The sequence below is a fragment of the Mus caroli genome, chromosome 19, assembly GCF_900094665.2.
Source record: "Mus caroli chromosome 19, CAROLI_EIJ_v1.1, whole genome shotgun sequence".
Lineage (NCBI taxonomy): Eukaryota > Metazoa > Chordata > Mammalia > Rodentia > Muridae > Mus > Mus caroli.
Genome location: NC_034588.1, coordinates 57,054,466 through 57,063,556, shown reverse-complemented (window position 1 = coordinate 57,063,556; position 9,091 = coordinate 57,054,466). Strand labels below are relative to the sequence as shown.

Genomic DNA, 9,091 nt, shown 5'->3' with positions numbered 1-9,091 from the left:
TGTGTCTTGAATTGGCCACATTGGGGTTTAGAGCTTCAATAACAAATGACCTAAACAAAGAACCTCTCTAAATCTCAGTTGCTGTATCTGTTACATGATAATAATAAAAGCAACTAGTTGACTGGCATGGTGGCGCAAACCTGTGATCTCAGTACTCAGGAAATGTACGAGGAGGATCAGAAGTTTCAGGTCATTCTTGGTTACATAAAGAATTTGAGGCTAGGCTGGACTAAATGAGACCTTGCCTAATTTTTTTTTTTTTTTTGGTGAAAAAAAAAGTGTATATTTAGAATTAGCCATCTGGACTCAGTTTAGATGATCCCAATCTTGTTAGCAACATCTAGGGCATCATAATCAGGAGCCAAGCGAACATACATATGCCTTCTTCTCTCCGTCGGGCCTTATCAGGGTATTGACTTTGGCCACATCAATGTCATAGAGTTTCTTGACAGCCTGTTTGATCTGATGCTTGTTGGCCTTGACATCCACAATGAACACAAGAGTGTTGTTGTCCTCTATTTTCTTCATGGCTGACTCAGTGATCAGTGGGAATTTGATGATAGCGTAGTGGTCAAGCTTGTTTCTCCTGGGCGCACTCTTCCGAGGATATTTTGGCTGCCTCCGGAGCCGCAGGGTCTTGGGCCGCCGGAAGGTGGGTGACGTTCGGATCGTCTTCTTTTTGTGGCTGTGGACGCCTTTCAGCACCACCTTCTTAGCTTTCAAGGCCTTTGCTTTGGCTTCGGCTTTGGGAGGGGCAGGAGCTTCCTTCTTCGCTTTCGGCGCCATCTGGGCAAAAAGGCCTCATTTTTAAAAAGTGAGTGGTTTTTGTTGTTGTTGTTCTTGAGCGATTTAAAACCTCTTTCAAGTACACCAATGCACAACATACAGCAAGGACTCACTGTGCTAAGCATCATTGCCATTATCATCACCATCATTGTCATCCCACCTATCACCATCACCACCACTATCATCATCACAAGCACTGTTAATTATCATCATTGCCATCATCATTATGATTGCCACCATCATCACTACTACCATCATTATCAGTCACCAATATTGTCATCATCATCATCATCAGTCAGTAATATTGTAGTTATCACCAGGACATTGTTTTGATCAGTCTAAAGAATGAGCATGATCTATAGGGATGGTGGTTTCAGACCTCTGGCTCTGTTACTATTCATGATACCATGTTGCAGTCACAGAAGATAAAACTGCAAAGATTTTGACTTTGACACTCAAAGCTGATTTTACAAATGAAGAAGTACTGGAGGACCCGAGTTGGTGACTCAGCTAGAGTAAAAATGCTAGTATTTTTCTGTTCCTGTTCTATTGTCATTATGGCTGCTCAACCATTTCAGTGTTCAACAGAGCCAGAGAGTGCTTCTATCCCATCCCTGTTGGAGCCATGCATGAAGTATTTGAAAAATCCAATTTGTTTTTCCTCTCAGTGTTTTATGAACCGTTTCTTTTGTGTCTTAGCAGAGTGTCCATCATAGACTGGATGAATAAAAGTCATTAATTACAAAATCCTTATGCAAGGAACTCCAGCTCAGCTCCTCTCTCTAGCCGCAGTCTCTCAGCTCCTGCTCTGATAATGACATTGCAAGGATAGCCTAACATTTTCATTGCCTTATTCTGTCCATGAATTCGTATCTCCTCAGGAATCTGGATGGAAGCCCTAACTCACCAGACTTCAGTCAGAGAGGGGAATGATGATTCACTCGTTTTGACAGTATAATCTCTCTAGTTAGAAATATTCAGACTAAAAAGCAAAAACTCCAGTAAAGCCTGACATTGTTTCCACCACAACTTTCCCACTGTCTCTCTCCAACAGGACTCAGCTGTGGTCTGATATAGGGCATGATGTGCTGGGTGGGTGGGGGGCTAAACTCTGGCTCAGGATTTGCCAGAGTCTCTCCCTTGCCAAGGATTGCTTTACGATTGGACATGTGACCCATTTCTGGCCAATGGCACTTTGAAGATCTTGATTTAGATGAGAAAGTATCTCTCTCCATGTCAGGGGTGCAAGTGTTTTGTGAGGAATGATGCCTGCAACATTAATCTTAAAACCAGGGAAGCAAGAGTGGTGAGATAAGCTCCCAGGGAGGCCCTATATCATGGAGATGTGATCCCTATCTGAGTCTCCAGCTCTCATGCTTGTTATGTTAGACATGTGCTAGTCTGTTTCATCATGGGTATGAACAAATACATATAGGAACAATATAAATTAGGGAAGACTTATTTTGATTGATTTTTTTAAAGAGTTCATTTTTTGGTTGCTTGGCCCCGTGCACTTGGTCAAAACATCATGGTAGCAGAACTGTATGGTAGAGGATCTTCTTTACAACCTCCAAAGTCAGTCTCCTAGTAACCCACCTCCTTCAGCTGCACCTCACCTCCTAAAGTCTCCACCACCTTCCCGGAAGAAGTTTTCAATACTCAAGACAGTGGGGACATTTAATATTCAATTAGATAACTTCCAGGTTTTAGTTTATATGTAGGGGCTGGAGAGATGGTTAAGAGCACTGGCTGCTCTTCCAGAGGACCTAGATTAAATTTCCAGAGCCCATATGTCAGCTCACAATTGTCTATAAGTGCAGTTCCAGGGGATCTGATACCCTCTTGTGGCCTCTGTGGGGACCAGGCATACAAATGGTCCATGAAACAAATGCAGGCAAACCACCTATACATATAGAAAAGTGTGTGTGTGTGTGTGTGTGTGTATACCTGTATGAATTTATGTCTACTACATGTGTGAAGGGCCAGAAGAGGCTGTCAGATCCCCAGAAACTAGAGTTACAGGTGGTTGTCAGCTGCCTGATTGTGTTCGGGGAACAGAACTCAAGTTCTCTGCAAGAGCAGAAATCACTCTTAACTACTGATCCATCTCTTCATTTCTGACACCTTCCAGTTTAAGGCAGGTATTTTGGGATGCTACTTACTTCCCAAGCTCAGATTCCCAGCCATCATGGGCCAGTGGCCGAAGCAGAGGTGACCAAAGGTCTTACAGCCCTGTACTAGCCTGTTCTTCTTGGAGACAAGTACTATGGTAGGGATGCCTTTTGGGTTGTTCTGATGTCCTCTTCCTTTAATAACTCTCAAAAGCAATTTTTGGAGAATAACACTTTTTTTTAACAGCATTTTGTGTAGATGTGGGTGCATGCATGTGGAGGCCAGAGGACAACTTATGAGGAGTTAGTTCTTTCCTTCCATAATATGGATTCCAGGGATCAAAGTGAAGTTGTTACAGGTTTGGTGTCAAGTGTCTTTATCTACTGAACCATCTCACCAGGCTGAGAAACATATGCGTTTAACTGAGGCTTAAGAGAGAAGCATACTTAGAGACTGAAGCACCCAGACTTAAGTATACAGTGAAATGAATCTTTGCATATGCATTCACCCATGTATAGTTTCCCAGCATTCCTTTGAGCCTGTTCCTAGCCAATACTCCAACAGAGTCTACCTTCTAGTCTCATTTTCTAAGATGGCGAGACACATCTCTGCTGTTCTACATGTCAAGGGTTCATTCTTAGTGTGGCTTGTTATTTTACTAAGGGGATATTCTGCAAATGTACCCTCCTACTCACAGATATTTGATCTGTGTCTAGTTTGGGCTGCTATGAAAACACTTTTGTATGTGTTTTTTTTTTGGGAAGAGCCTTTAGAAATGCTTCTGAGCTTAAGGTTTTACTCACACAGCAGAAGTAGTTAAGAACGAGCAGATCCTTTCATAGAGCAAACTTATGTGGTCTAGTTTTGAGACTTTCCTCAGGCATATCATAGGAGTCTCAGCTGATAATACATAGCTTTCCAGAAGAACCTAGACTTAGTCATTCATTTCACCTGCGAGGTTGGTGGTAAGACCCTTGCCCAGGCAAAAGTGGTGTCAACTCCCAGTTAGGGATGGAAGAGAATGTAAAGACACCTTGTGAAAGAAAGGCCATAGGTTTTCCCCACTCTACACCTCTTCCTAACACTGAGTCTGTTTTAGTTACTTAGTTTACTTTTTCTGATGCTGTGATGACATATTCTGAAAAGAGCAACCTAAAGGAGAAAAGGCCTATTGTGTCTTACAGGATAAGGCATAGTCTAGTTGATAACAGGAGCTGATATAACTGGTCGCAGCACATCTGCAACTGGAAAGCAGAGAACAATTGTAATTTGACTAATATCCCTCCCCTCTAGGCTCATATAATTGAATGCTTAGTCACGAGGGAGTGGCACTATTTTAAAAAGATTAGGAGGTGTGCTCTTGTTTGGAGTAGGTGTGGCCTTGTTGGAGGAAGTGTGTCACTGGGGGTGGTTGGCTTTGAGGTTTCAAAAGCCCATACCAGATCCAGTCTCTCTCTCTCTCTCTCTCTCTCTCTCTCTCTCTCTCTCTCTCTCTCTCTCTCTCTCTCTCTCTCCTTTTCCCCCTCCCTCCTTTCAGATCAGGATATATCTCTCAACTACTTCTCCAGCACCATGCTCCCTACCCTATTGATAATGGTTGAAAGCTCCACAGGTCCCTGGCAAGATTTCTGGCCAGTTTACTTGGTGTCACACTCAAGCCTCTTTCTGCTCTTTTTCCAAGAATAGGAAGGGTAAGTAAGAATAGTTAGTAGGCAAGAGTCCCAGAATGGCTTAAATGGCTATACCTCCACTGGCTTAGTGCTTAGAGGTATTAAGTCCTGATAGACTATGGAGTCATCCTAAGATAGGTGTGCAGGCCTAGCACTGACCAGAATATCTAGAAACAGGTAACAACTGTTGGCGCAACAGCAAGACTGAGCACAGCTGGAGGTTTCTATGCAGTACCCTTTGAAGTCATTTCTGCACACAGACTAGGGGGTGCTGGTCCCACTGATGTGTTTCTCTACCATGATCCAGATTCCTCTCTCCAGTCTCCTCTCAAATCCAGAGATCCAGAATAAATCCTTCTGCCTGTCTGGCCAGGTATTTGGTCATATGTGACAAGAACTAATGCAAGTTTTGTGACAGAGTTTGGCATGCACAGGTCTTGCAAGCTCAGCTCTCCCCAGAAAACTTCATAGTGCCCACATGGAAGAGCACTGTTTCAGGGGAGAGCCACAGGTGCTCTTCTGATGGCATTCTGACCCAGGAAAACTCTAGGTCTTGGCAAACTATGGCCTGCTGTTTGTATGGCTACATTTTTCAATATTTCAAATCTTGACATTGTATTCACATGTTGGGTCTTGGTTTACAATGCTTAAAGTGATTGCTATTTGGTCCCTGGTGTGCTTGTTTTCTGAGTCTAGCCTCTGCCAGTAGAGAGACCTGGCCTTGCTTTTGCCTTGGCTGCTCCTCTTTCCCTGGGGAGGCTTGAAAATGAAGTTCCTTGACTTAGTGCCACAGCCAACATGCTTTTCAGGCTTTTTCTGAATCACCCCAAAAGAAAGAGGGGCGCTGAGGTGTGGGAGAGGTGTATGACCACTCTAGTCTCCCCCACTGAAGTCCACTGTGGGTTGCTCCTGGGAGGGATAGGTGTGTCCCTGCCAAGTTTGCAGCATCTTGTGGATAAAATCTAATGAGCTGCATTTAACAACAAGCCCTGCCATGTGGCTTCTCCCAGGGCTGCCCATCTGTCAGCTCTGGGAAGCCACTCTTCATGCAGCTGGAGCCCTCTCCAGCCATCAAATCAGGAGAGAGCCAAGGTCCCTTGAGCCACGTCCAGCACGTAGACCCGTAATCTTCACTCTCAGCTTGTGCCAGCTCCTGGCTGTTCTCCAGCCTCCCAACACCATCGCCAGATGGTGCCTAACAGAGGGTGAAAATGCTCCCAGGAAGGTGTGGGCAACGGGGCAGTGGAGAAAAGAGAGTCCAAGTAAACCACAAGGTGCCCTGACCATGGCGAGTCTCCAGGTGTGAGCCAACTAGCTATTAAATTTCTAGTTTTTTTATTATTTATTTTTACTATTTTAAAAAACAGCCACCAGAGTGGGCTCAAGTGGCTAATATCACTTGTCTAGTTTCACCAGGGTCTTCCTGCCCCCTTAAGATTTAGGAAATAGTATCTCTGACTTCATTCCAAAACTTATATTTCTGCAGCCCTAGGCTCTGATTTGTGCTGCCCCTGATTTCCTGTTGACTGCAGTAGGGTCCATGTATCTTTGTGCTCGTGTGATAAATCCCATTACCCATCCCAGTTCTGAACCTGGAGACTAAGAAGTCCTGGAACTCAATCTGTAGACCAGGCTGGCCTCAAACTCAGAAATCCGTCTGCCTCTGCCTCCCAAGTGCTGGGATTAAAGGAGTGTGCCACCACCGCCCGGCGGCCATTTGCTTTCATATTGTAGAGAACTAGCAAAGATGAGGTGTTTGCTAAGAGTTCTGGGAAGAACAGCTGTTCTGTGATCATCTCACCAGTGGATACCCAAACAGAGCTATCTTTAGGCTGGAATAAGGGCTGGGGAGATCCCAACTCCAGGACCTGTCTACAAACCATCTGGAACCGCTATACCCCAGGCAATGCTGTTCACATCAAACATTTGACCTAGCTTTGTGAGGGTTGTGATTGATGTCCTCTTGGTCCCCCAATGGATTCAAGCAGACTGCTTGCAAAGCCAGGATCCTGGACATTCACAGCCCAACTCTACTTGTGAAACAGAGAGCAAGATCAGACAAAAGAGTTGGGCAAGACAAGGGCAGAATCCAGTGTGCAGCTCTAAAATAAAATCCTGGGGTTAAGAACCCAAGCTGACTCCAGGGTGTGTGCCCTCTTGGGAAGAGCATGCTTTAGGTAGATGCTTAGGTGAAGTTGGTGTGTGTCATGTGACTGCGTAGATGGGCATTGTGGTGGGCACCTAAGGCAGGAAGAGTTCCTTTTCCTACCACTTTGAGGATACAGTCCATCACGGCAGGGAAGATGTGGGGGTGAGAACAGCTCTAGGCCATGGTGATAGGAGCACAAGGCAGTTTTGGTATGAGTCCATATGTGGGATACAGAGAGATGATGGCTGGTGCTCAGCTCACTTCTTCCTTTATTTTTTATTTTTTACTCAGTCTAGGTTCACATTCAGAGTAGGTCTTCTCAGTTAAACCTCTCTGGAAGCGCTCTAGACACATACTCAGGGTTTTATCTCCTGGATGATTCCAAATCCAGTTTAGTTGACAAAGGAGATCAACCACTTTCTGCCCACCATTCTTCTTAGTCACCAGGCGCCACCTTGGGATGGGTAGTAGGGTCTGTGTCCTGTGGTCAAGCAGGGCTCACATGAACACAAACAACCATGGATCTTGTAGCAATCTGGGTGGCACAAACCAGAGTTTGTGGAGGCAGAAACGTAAGCTCTGGGGAAGCCTAGGGTTTAGTAGGTCTGAGATAGCTATTCGTATCTTAAGGTGGGGAAAGACCCTGGTAAAACTAGACAAGTTGTTCTATGTACATGAGCCCACTGTGGTAATGAGTGGCTTGTTCTGCAGGAAGTTTCCAAGTCTCAGTATCTGTACCACACTGGCTTTTAAAGGGGTATATCTGCAGACCAGCTCTCTGTCTTGTGAAGTAGAAGGCTTTTAGTGGATACTGCCAGCCCTTCAGGCACTGGAAAGGAGTTTGGGACATTAGAGTGTCTCTGCAGGATTTGAAAATTCAAAGAACTGTTGTGGCCTCAGTGCAATTGAACATAAATATGGGCTTCTCAAGAGAAGGAGTCACCATTAGTGTCTATGATGACTGTGTGTTTTTGTGGCTTTTAAAATTATGTTGGTCAAAGGATGTAGTTCAAAACAAGGTACAAAGATGGAACAAAGTTTAAAATTCAAGTTTAAAAATTAAGTAAGAGTATATGAGCTGGTTACTTATTTCTCTTACAATAAAAAAATTCTTTTGTAAATATGTGTGTGTGTGTGTGTGTGCATGTGTGTAGCTTGTTTCTATTTGGGTGTACATGTGTTGATGTGTGTTGTATATGAAAGTCAGAGAATATCTTGGGGTGTTGTTTTCAGGCATTGTCCATGTTTTATGTATGTCTGTGTATGTGCACGTGTGTGTAGAGGTGACCATGAAGGTCAAAGGGAGTTATTGCATCTCTTAGAACTAAAGTTGGCATTTGTGAGCCAAACAGTGGGTTCTGGGATCTGGACTCCCATCTTCTGATAGAGCAGTAAATACTTTGACTGCTGAGACATTTTTTTTCAGTCCCCATGTTGGTTTTTGAGACAGGGCCTCTCACTGTCCTGACCCTTGCCATGTAGGCTAGGATGACTGGCCAAGGATCTGCTTGTCTCTGCCTCCCCATGGACAGGATTGTCAGCATGCACCATGCCTGTAATTTTTTGTTTTTTCATTTTTAAGCATAATTTTGGGGATCAAACTTGGTATTTGCAAGGCAGTTACTTTACTATCTGAGCCATCTCATTAGTTCTATAAGGAGATTTAATGAGGTGCATTGTTTAGACTTAGAGACAAGAGAGGGATGCTGATGGAATCAAACTCAATGTCCAAACATTCTGGCCTTGAGTATCATTTCTTGTTGTTCTTGTATTTGTTTGTACGTGCATGCCACCGCATGCCTGTAGAGCTCGGGGGACTGGAGTTTGTTCTCTCCTTCTACCATGTGGGTCCTAGGGGTCAAAGTCAGGCGTGGTGGTACATGCTTTTACCTGTTGAGCCTTCTTGTCTCTAGGAAGTCAAGCTCTGTCTCTATAGGACATTTGGGTTTTTATCAGTTATGTTGAAGTTTCTGAATCTTAGTTGCCGGTGGAGAGCCTTCTTTTCCTATTGCCTCTTGCCTCCCCTGGCTTGGTATATCCAGCCTTAATTTGAACAGTGGTGGCAGAAGCATAGGAGGAAAGGAAAAAGAACATCACTACACTAAATTGTGAGTATGCAGTGATCTCTGAATGTGACTGTATCTCTCACCCCTCAATTCCTGTGTTGAAATCCTCATCCCAAGGAAAGTGAGGTAATTTGGTCATAGGTACAGAGCCTTAACATCTACATAAGTGAAGCCAAGAGAGACCCTGGACCGGTGGGTGCAGTGTCAACACCAGGCAAGAAGTCCCTCATCAGAAAGAACACCCCAGGAGCTTGGTTGAACTCTGTAAGCTTCCATACTACAGGAAATATTCTTCCGTTCTTAATAGC

The 9,091-nt window shown here is 44.3% G+C and overlaps 1 pseudogene; it reads right to left on the bottom strand.

Moving 5' to 3' along the window:
* Positions 1–319: 319 nt before the first annotated feature.
* LOC110285915 lies at positions 320–786 on the bottom strand (annotated as a pseudogene).
* Positions 787–9,091: the final 8,305 nt, after the last annotated feature.